The following is a 9456-nucleotide window of genomic DNA, read 5'->3' on the forward strand; positions in this document are numbered from 1 at the left end:
TGTGGGAATTTTTTCATCCCTTCAAGTCGGATAGTGTCTGGGTCTCAACTTGGTGCCTCATTAAAAAACCTTTTCAGGAAAAAGAGTGCATCCAATAATGAGATCTGTTACCTTCCTAACTGTAGTACCTTCTTAGGTTGCAAGTGTGCCATGATCTGGGAAGCTCTCGTCCGTTGAGTTCGGACAGTCTGTAATAGCCCTTCCCGAGTACTTCTACAACTCGGTAGGGTCCTTTCCAGTTTGCTTCCAACTTTCCTTCTCCTGGTCGAGTTGTTCCGATATCATTTCGGATTAAGATGAGATCATTCTCTGCAAAACTTCTCGACACTACCTTTTGATTATATCTGGAAGCCATCCGTCGTTTTAGTGCTTCTTCCCTGATCCGAGCTCTTTCTTGGATTTCAGGTAGTAGGTCGAGTTCTTCCCTCTGAATTTGGGAGTTGGCTTCTTCATTGTAGTGGACTACTCTGGATGACCCTTCCTCGATCTCTATTGGGATCATTGCCTCCACTCCATATGCTAGTCGAAATGGTGATTCATTTGTGGTGGAGTGTGGCGTTGTTCGATATGCCTATAGGACTTGTGGAAGTTCTTCGGCCCAAGCTCCCTTTGCATCTTGTAGTCTCCGTTTCAACCCAGCCAATATGACTTTGTTGGCGGCTTCGGCCTGTCCATTGGCTTGAGGGTGTTTGACGGAGGTGAACTGGTGCTTTATATTTAAGTCGGCTACTAGTCTCCTGAAGCCTGCGTCTGTGAATTGAGTGCCATTGTCCGTGGTGATGGAGTGTGGAACCCCAAACCTTGTGACAATGTTTCTATATAGGAATTTCTGGCTTCTTTGAGCGGTGGCGTTGGCTAGGGGCTCTGCCTAAATCCATTTTGTGAAATAGTCTACCCCTACTATGAGAAATTTAACTTGTCCTGACCCCTGGGGGAAGGGGCCAAGAAGGTCGAGCCCCCACCTTGCAAACGGCCAAGGGGAAGTTACGCTGATGAGCTCTTCTGGTGGGGCGATGTGAAAGTTGGCATGTTTCTGACATGGTGGGCATGTCTTTACAAATTCTGTAGCTTCTTTCTGTAGAGTTGGCCAATAAAACCCCGCCCGGAGCACTTTTTTGGATAGAGCTCGTGCTCCGAGATGATTGCCACAAATGCCGCCGTGTACTTCTTCTAACACTTCCTTTGTGTGGGAGGTCGGTACGCATTTCAGTAATGGTACTGAGATCCCTCTTTTGTACATGATGTTGTTTATAATGGTGTAGTATTGTGCCTCCCTTTTTAGCCTTTTTGCCTCTTTTTCTTCTGTGGAGAGTGTTCCTGCTCTGAGGTAGTTAATTATGGGAGTCATCCATCCTTAGTCCTGGCTTGTTATGGCTAGGACTTTTTCCTCTTCCGAGATTGACGGGTTTTGTAACATTTCCTGGATGAGGCTTCTATTGTTGCCCCTTGGTTTGGTGCTGGCTAGTTTCGAGAGTGCGTCAGCTCGGGCATTTTGTTCTCGGGGTATGTGGTATATCTTATATTCCCCGATTTGTCCGAGCTATTGCTTGGTCTTACCTAAATACCTTTTCATGGTGGGATCTTTGGCTTGGTAGCTCCCTGTTATTTGTGATGTGACAACTTACGAATCACTGTAGATGTTGAGTTTTCGAGCTCCAACCTCTTCAGCCAGCTTCAAACCAGCTAGCAGTGCTTCGTATTCTGCTTGGTTATTCGAAGCCGGGAACCCGAACTTGAGGGAGAGCTCAACTTGGGTTCCCTGGTTGCTTTCTATTATCACTCCTGCGCCGCTTCCAGTTTTATTTGAAGAACTGTCCACATAGAGATTCCACTCTGTGAGGGTTTCCAGGACATCTGTGAATTCTGCGATAAAATCGGCCAGATATTGTGACTTAATGGCCGTCTGAGCTTCATATTGGAGGTCGAACTCTGACAACTCGACTGCCCATTGTAGAATTCTACCTGCTAAATCTGTTTTCTGCAATATTCCTTTCAAGGGCTGGTTGGTGCGAACTTTGATGGTGTGGGCCTAGAAGTAAGGACGGAGTCGTCTAGATGTTAGAATGAGAGTATATGCAATTTTTTCTATTTTCTGGTAGTTCAGCTTCGGATCCCTGTAGTGCTTTACTAATGAAGTAGACGGGTTATTGTCCGTTTTCGTCTTCTCTGACTAGTGCTGACGCTACTGCCCGGCTTCCTACTGCGAGATATAATATGAGTGGTTCTCCTTTTTGTGGTCGGGAGAGGATAGGTGGCTGTCCTAAGAACTTTTTAAAGTCTTGGAAGGCTTGCTCACATTCTGTCGTCCACTCGAACTGCCTTCCCTTTCTTAAAGTAGCATAGAAGGGGAGAGATCTTATCGCGGCTCCTGCTAAGAATCGGGATAGGGCTGCCAATCTCCCGTTGAGTTGCTGTACTTCTTTGACACAGGTTGGGCTCTTCATATTGAGTATGGCCTGACATTTGTCCGGATTTGCTTCAATTCCTCTTTGTGTGAGCATGAAACCTAAGAATTTGCCTGCTTCTACCGCAAAGGTGCATTTTGCTGGATTGAGTCGCATGTCATGCTTCCTTATGGTGTCGAATACTTGGGCCAGGTCGGACAATAATGTCTCTTCACTTTGTATTTTTATTAACATGTCGTTGACGTAGACTTCCATGATCTTTCCGATGTGATCCGAGAAGACTTTATTCATTAGCCTTTGATAAGTAGCTCCTGCGTTCTTGAGACCGAAAGGCATCACAATGTAACAGTAGTTTGCTTTCGGTGTTAGGAACGAGGTCTTTTCTTGATCTGATGGATACATGGAGATCTGGTTGTATCCCGAGTATGCATCCATAAACGAGAGATATTTATATCCGGAGGAAGCGTCTACCAGAGCGTCGATATTTGGGAGTGGATAAGGGTCCTTTGGACAAGCCTTGTTGAGATCGGTGTAATCGGTGCACATTCGCCACTTCCCATTTGATTTTTTCGCCAAGACAACGTTGGCTAGCCATAGTGGGTATTTGACTTCTCTTATGAATCCTGCTTCCAGTAGTGCCTGTACTTGTTCTTCCACAGCCTGGGATCATTCTGGCCCAAGTTTTCTTCATCTCTGCTGTACCGGTCGGGATCCTGGATAGACCACCAACTTATGACACATCAGCTTAGGGTCTATGCCTGGCATATCTGCGGCTTTCCATGCAAAGAGATCGACATTATCTCGCAGGAACTGTATTAGTAATTCCTTTGAGTCTCCTTTTAGGATTGTGCCGATATTGGTTATTTTTTCCGAGGTGTCCCCGATCTGAATCTTTTCTATCTCGCCCTCTGGCTGGGGACGAAGTTCTTCTCGTCGTTGAACTCCACCTAGCTCGATTGTGCGGAACTCTTCTCCTTTGCCTCTGAGGTTTAGGCTTTCGTTGTAACAGCGACGTGCCATTTTTTGATCTGCTTTTATCGTGGCTATCCCCTTTGGTGTTGGGAATTTCATACATAGGTGTGGGGTCGAAACTATCACGCCGAGTTCGTTGAGTGTTGTCCGACCTATGAGAGCATTGTAAGCTGAACTTACGTCGATCACGATGTAATCTATTTTGAGGGTCCTGGATTGGTTCCCTCTTCCGAAGGTTGTATGTAGTGGTATGTATCCTAGTGGTCGAACCGGGGTATCTCCTAGTCCAAACAGACTGTTTGGATATGCTTGAAGTTCTTTTTCTTCCAAGCTGAGTTTATCAAAGGCTATTTTGAATAAGATGTCGGCAGAACTCCCTTGGTCTATTAAGGTGCGGTGTAGGTTGGCGTTTGCTAATATGATGGTGATGACCATGGGATCGTCGTGTCCTGCGATGACGCCGGATGCGTCCTCTTTAGTGAATGTTATTGCTGGGATGTTGAGTGCTTCTTCCTCTCCTTCGACATGATATACTTCTTTGAGATATCTTTTGCGAGAGAATTTGGAGATCCCACCTACTGTGAATCCGCCATGTATCATGTGGACATGTCTTTCTGGTGTCCGAGGTGATCGTTCTGTTCGTTCAGTATCCTCATCTCTTCGTCTCTTTCTTTGATCATCATCTCGGGTGGCCAGGAATCGATCTAACTTTCCTTCTCTCACTAATTTTTCTATGATATTTTTTAAGTCGAAACATTCGTTTGTGGAGTGTCCTCGGACTCGGTGGTATTCGCAATATTCTTTCCGGTTTCCTCCTCCCTTTTTGCCTTTGAGTGGCCGTGCTGGGGGGATTTTTTCTGTATGGCACACTTCTTTGTATATCTCGACCAAGGATGCCTTGAGAGGAGTGTAATTATGGTACTTTTTGATTTTCTCCCCTTGTCGATCTTCTTTCCTCTTGGATTCCTTGTCTCTGTCTCGGTAAGAGGCCCCGGATTTTGAGGTCTCTCCTAACCGAGCATTTTCTTCTATATTGATGTATTTTTCGGCTCGTTCCTGCACTTCATCCAAGGAGGTCGGGTATTTTTTTGATATAGATTGGCTGAAGGGTCCTTCTCGTAGGTCGTTGATGAGTCCCATGATGGCAGCCTCTGTGGGTAAACTTTGTATGTCCATGCATGTTTTGTTGAATCTCTCCATATAGTTGCGGAGGCTCTCCCGATCTCCTTGTTTGATCCCTAGTAAACTGGGGGCGTGCTTGGCTTTATCTTTCTGAATGGAGAATCTGGCTAGGAATTTTTTAGCTAGGTCATCAAAGCTTGAGATGGACTTTGGGGGTAGGTTGTCGAACCATCGAATGGCTGTCTTTGTGAGAGTTGTTGGGAAAGCTTTGCAGCGAACAGCATCTAGGGCGTCGGTGAGGTACATTCTGCTTCTGAAGTTACTGAGGTGGTGGTTGGGATCCCTGGTGCCATCATAGAGGGTCATATCCGGGAGTTTGAAGTCTTTTGGAATTTTGGTTTTCATGATTTCCCTGGTGAACGGGTCTTGCTCTTTGCGTGAATTTTCTTCCAGATTGGCCCGGGGGGCCTTTAATTTGAGATCGGCTTCTAATTGCTGTAGTTTTTCTTCCAACTCCTGACGTCACCGCATCTCTCTTTGTAGATCCCTTCCGATTTCCCGTTGTTGTTGAGTTTCTTTTTCTAGTTGTTTTAGGCGATCTAGGAGTGCTTCTATTGCCCCTGAATTTAGTGAGTCGTTGTCTTTGTTGATTTCCGGAGTGTCTTGTAGTGTGACATCCGCGTTCTTGTGCGGCGTTCTCTCTTCCAGACCTGAATCGTGGTCATTGTTATGGTTGTCCGCCATGGTAATGGGATGACTTCCAGGTTCCCCGGCAACGGCGCCAATGTTCCGAGGGTTACCTAAAACTGGAGGTTGATCTCGGACGAGATCTTCCGTACTGGTCGGAGATAACGTGTCCGGCTGGCTGATGACTGCCGGAGCTGTTGTATTCGACTTGTTGGACTTGCTGCACTGCTGATCCTTGGCCACCGGAAGGTGGGGTGTACCTGCAAGAGACTCCGATGCTTAAGTTAGCACGGGTATTAAGCAGGTTTTATGTAGAATCAGAGTATGAGTTATACCTGGGTGCTCCAGTGTATTTATAGTAGTGTGGGCTGACCTTTCTGATAAGATAAGTTAGTTATCTTATCTTATCTTATCTTACTTTAAGTGAAGTCAGCTTATCTTCAAGGGAACCGCCTTTATCTCTGTAGGCTTGGATTGCCTTTGGATTTGGGTCGTGTTCCTCTATTTGGGCCCTTTATTGGGCTTTCCTGTCGATTTGGCCGACCTCTTTGAGAAGAGGTCGGGTAGCCTGACCTGAAGAGGTCGGTCGCTTTGTCGCCAATCATCCCAGGTCGGATAGCTCGACCCAGGGTATGAACAAGTCCGGTTATCGTATTTGGCGGCTTATACAGTTAGATATTATGTCTATTTTTGCCTAAACAAGTATTTAGCGTATGTTTTATATTCACCAGCAAACTCTGGTGCAACACTCAAAGATTAAGTTGTACGTTGAATTTGAACATATAACTACGGATGGGATTCAACATGACCCACATGTGGAAGATGATAGAGTTGAAGTGTACGAAGGAATGAACTATGATATCGAAGAGGACTTTGAAGCTACCTACAATGCCGGTGACGAGGACAACGATGGTGATGGAGGAGGTGAGGCAGTCATAAAAAACGTAGTGGTTCCACTCGCAGTCAGTCAACCTATGGACGTTCTACATTTTATGCGTAGCTTGGATCTTGACACCATGCATGCACCGAAATTATTCGAATATGCGAACATAGGTACGTGAGAAGTGAGTAATATCATTTCCTTAATATTATATTTTGGATGGATCGATGAGTGACAATTTGTTTTTTCTGTAGGGGATGTTGATCTTGAGGATAGGAAGTTCAGGTTCGAATTGGAATACAGTTCTAGAAAGTCGATCGTTGCAGCAATTTGAAGTTATACTATCTCAAAAGGAGTCGATTGTGTTGTTTATCAATCCGAGCCACAGGCGTTATATGCAAAATGCAAGAAGTATGGCCATGGATGCGATTGGCTTATCCGAGCCAACTTGATACAGAAGAAAGGTTGTTGGGAGATAGAGAGATACAATGGGAGGCACACGTGCTCCATGGGAATGATTTCACAAGATCACTCTAAGTTGGACTTGGACTCGGTTGCTAAGGCTATGAGGCCATTAGTTGAATCTGACATATCCATAAAAGTGAAATCTATAATTACGGAAGTACAGTCAAAGTTCAACTACACTATTAGTTACTGAAAGGTTGGTTAGCAAAGCAAAAGTCGATAGCCAAAATTTTTTGTGGTTGAGAAGAATCTTACCAAGCTTTGCCATTGTGGTTCTCGGTAATGGTTCAGAAGATGCCTGGTTCAATGATACAAATAGAAACACAATCCTTGTATAATGGGAGTGAAGAGGTGGACGGTGTCAACATACTTCACCGGATATTCTGGAGTTTTAATCCATGCATTAGAGCTTTCTAGCATTGCAAGCCACTGGTTCAGGTTGATAGTGCACACGTTTATAAAAAATACAAAGGTTGTCTTTTGGTTGCAGCTGCACAAGATAGGAACCAAAACATTATGCCGATTGCTTTTGCCATCATAGAGAGAGACTGATAATGTGTGGTACTTTTTTCTCAGTAATTTACGAAGGCATATTGTTAGATGAGACGGTGTGGGAAAAATCTCTGATCGACATGAGTTAATCCGGGCAGTAGTAAATCATACAACAGTGATTGGTACCCTCCAAGAGCATGGTGGATGTACATACATTAGGCACATCGGTAGCAATTTTTTAAGGGCATTCAAGGTCCCATACTTGCATAAGCCTGTTGTCAACATAGGCTATTTAAGGACAATGGAGGAGTACATCATCAATTACAAGAGGTTGCAAGAGTGAGGTGAGACATATGGCCGGTAGTGTGACAACATCAAACGTCCCCAGTGGGTATTGGCATTTGATGAGGGACATCGATGGATCACATGACGACGAACCTACTCGAGTGCAGCATAAATTCAGTGTTGAAGGGTGCCCAAAATTTTCGGTTGAATGAGCTTTTTTACGCGGAGGAGTGTTGAGCCTCACCAGCACAAGCATGTTGAACTTACTTACTCTGAATTTGCCACTCAGCGGATAGAAGCAAATATGCAACATGTAGGAATTATAGTTGTGCATCGATTTGATAGAAGAAATGCAGTGTTTGAGGTGTGCGAAATGCCTAGCGAAAAAGTGTTAGCAGTTGATCTTGCTATGCTACGCTAACCCGTGCTTCGATTAGCAGGTGTATATCAATGACGTGCATAAGATGTTAGAGATTCGCATTAGGCAATCTAGCAGCATGGCATGCTTACCCGGGTCCGATGATGGTCGCTAATCCTACCCGGAGGTAAATGTCAAAAGTTCATCCCAAATCAACCCACTACCTGAATAAAATGGACTCGCTGAAAATGCGTTGTTCTCGGATAGGCTGTCTTTGCGGTTGATAGGGTCATAGTCGTAAATTAAAAATGAAAAAAATGAAGCTTTAGTGATAACCTTGCCAACTGTGGTGTAATCTTTGATGTGCACATTCCCATAGAGAAAGAGATTCGTGTCCGAACAACATCCTTAAAAATTTTATAATTTTTTATTACTCGTCTAAATTAAAGTAATAGGTTAATTGTTGATGTAATTTGTTTTGCCATGTTAGTATTTACTTTTGTTACGTCAATATTTTATCTAACACAGGTAATATAATATGTAAACGACAAAAATAAAAATATATAACTTTTAAATTTTACTTATATCCATATAAACAAATAAATTATAAAATAAAAGTCTAGAAAAATATATTTCATATAAATGAAAAGCTTATTTAAAGATTAATGAAAGTGAAATATAAATATTAGTACAAAAAACATCTTTCTCTAAATTAAATAAAGAAATGAAACTTTGGTGACAGTCTTGTCGATTGTGGCGTAATCTTTGATATGCACATTTCCATAGAGAAAGAAATTTTTTATCTTGTTAACATCTTTGAAAATTTTATAATTTTTTTATTACTTGTCTAAATTAAATTATAAGGTATTATAATTTTAGTTTGTAAGGATCCATCATTGAGTCTTTGATCGCAGAACTATTATGGCTTTCAAAATTCGCTTCCAACATCCCATCATTATTATCATGAGGATTTGACTCTGCTTAAATCCCCTTATGTGGCATGTTCAAATCAATATGATATTTGTTCTAACTGCCAATTGAGGAGTTTTCTTCACCAACTTTTGAAACAATCTTCCTATATAAATTAACCAAAAATACAAATAACTCTAACAGATGAACCTTTGAAATGTTAGAAATAAGAGACCAAACTAAAGAAAGTATTTTGTGTGTTATTAAGTCTGATCAAAAGTACAATATACAAGGGGTATTTATAGGTGCTAAATGAATCAAAGTAATAAAGGCATAGAATCCTACAATTAATATACAGATATGCTATATAAATATAAACGATACTAATTGATCTAAATTGATTCTAATGATTCTCTAACATCCCTCCTCAAACTCAAGTGGGAGCTAAGGACATCAGCTTGAGTTTGGATAACAAAGTCCAGAAACGAGTCGGGTGATGAGCTTTCGTGAAGATATCAGCAGTCTAATCCAGTGTTCCAACAGCAATGAGACGAACAACATCAATAAGGATACGTTTCCGAACAAAATGACAATCAATTTCAATGTGTTTGGTGCGTTCATGAAATACATCATTATGTCCAATCTGAATAGCACTGCGGTTATCACAAAAAACATCAGTAGGAGACAACTGAGGAGCACCCAGATCTTCGAGAAGCCAACGAACCGAGATAACCTCAGCAGTGGTGTCAGCGAGGGCACGATATTTAGCTTCTGTGCTTGAGCGAGCAGCGAATGTTTGCTTCTTAGCATGCCAAGAAATGAGAGTGTCGCCAAGAAACAAACAGTAACCAGTAGTAGAACAACGATCAGTGGGATCACCA

Source organism: Arachis ipaensis, chromosome B10 (genome assembly GCF_059453495.1).
Source record: "Arachis ipaensis isolate K30076 ecotype BB chromosome B10, ASM5945349v1, whole genome shotgun sequence".
Lineage (NCBI taxonomy): Eukaryota > Viridiplantae > Streptophyta > Magnoliopsida > Fabales > Fabaceae > Arachis > Arachis ipaensis.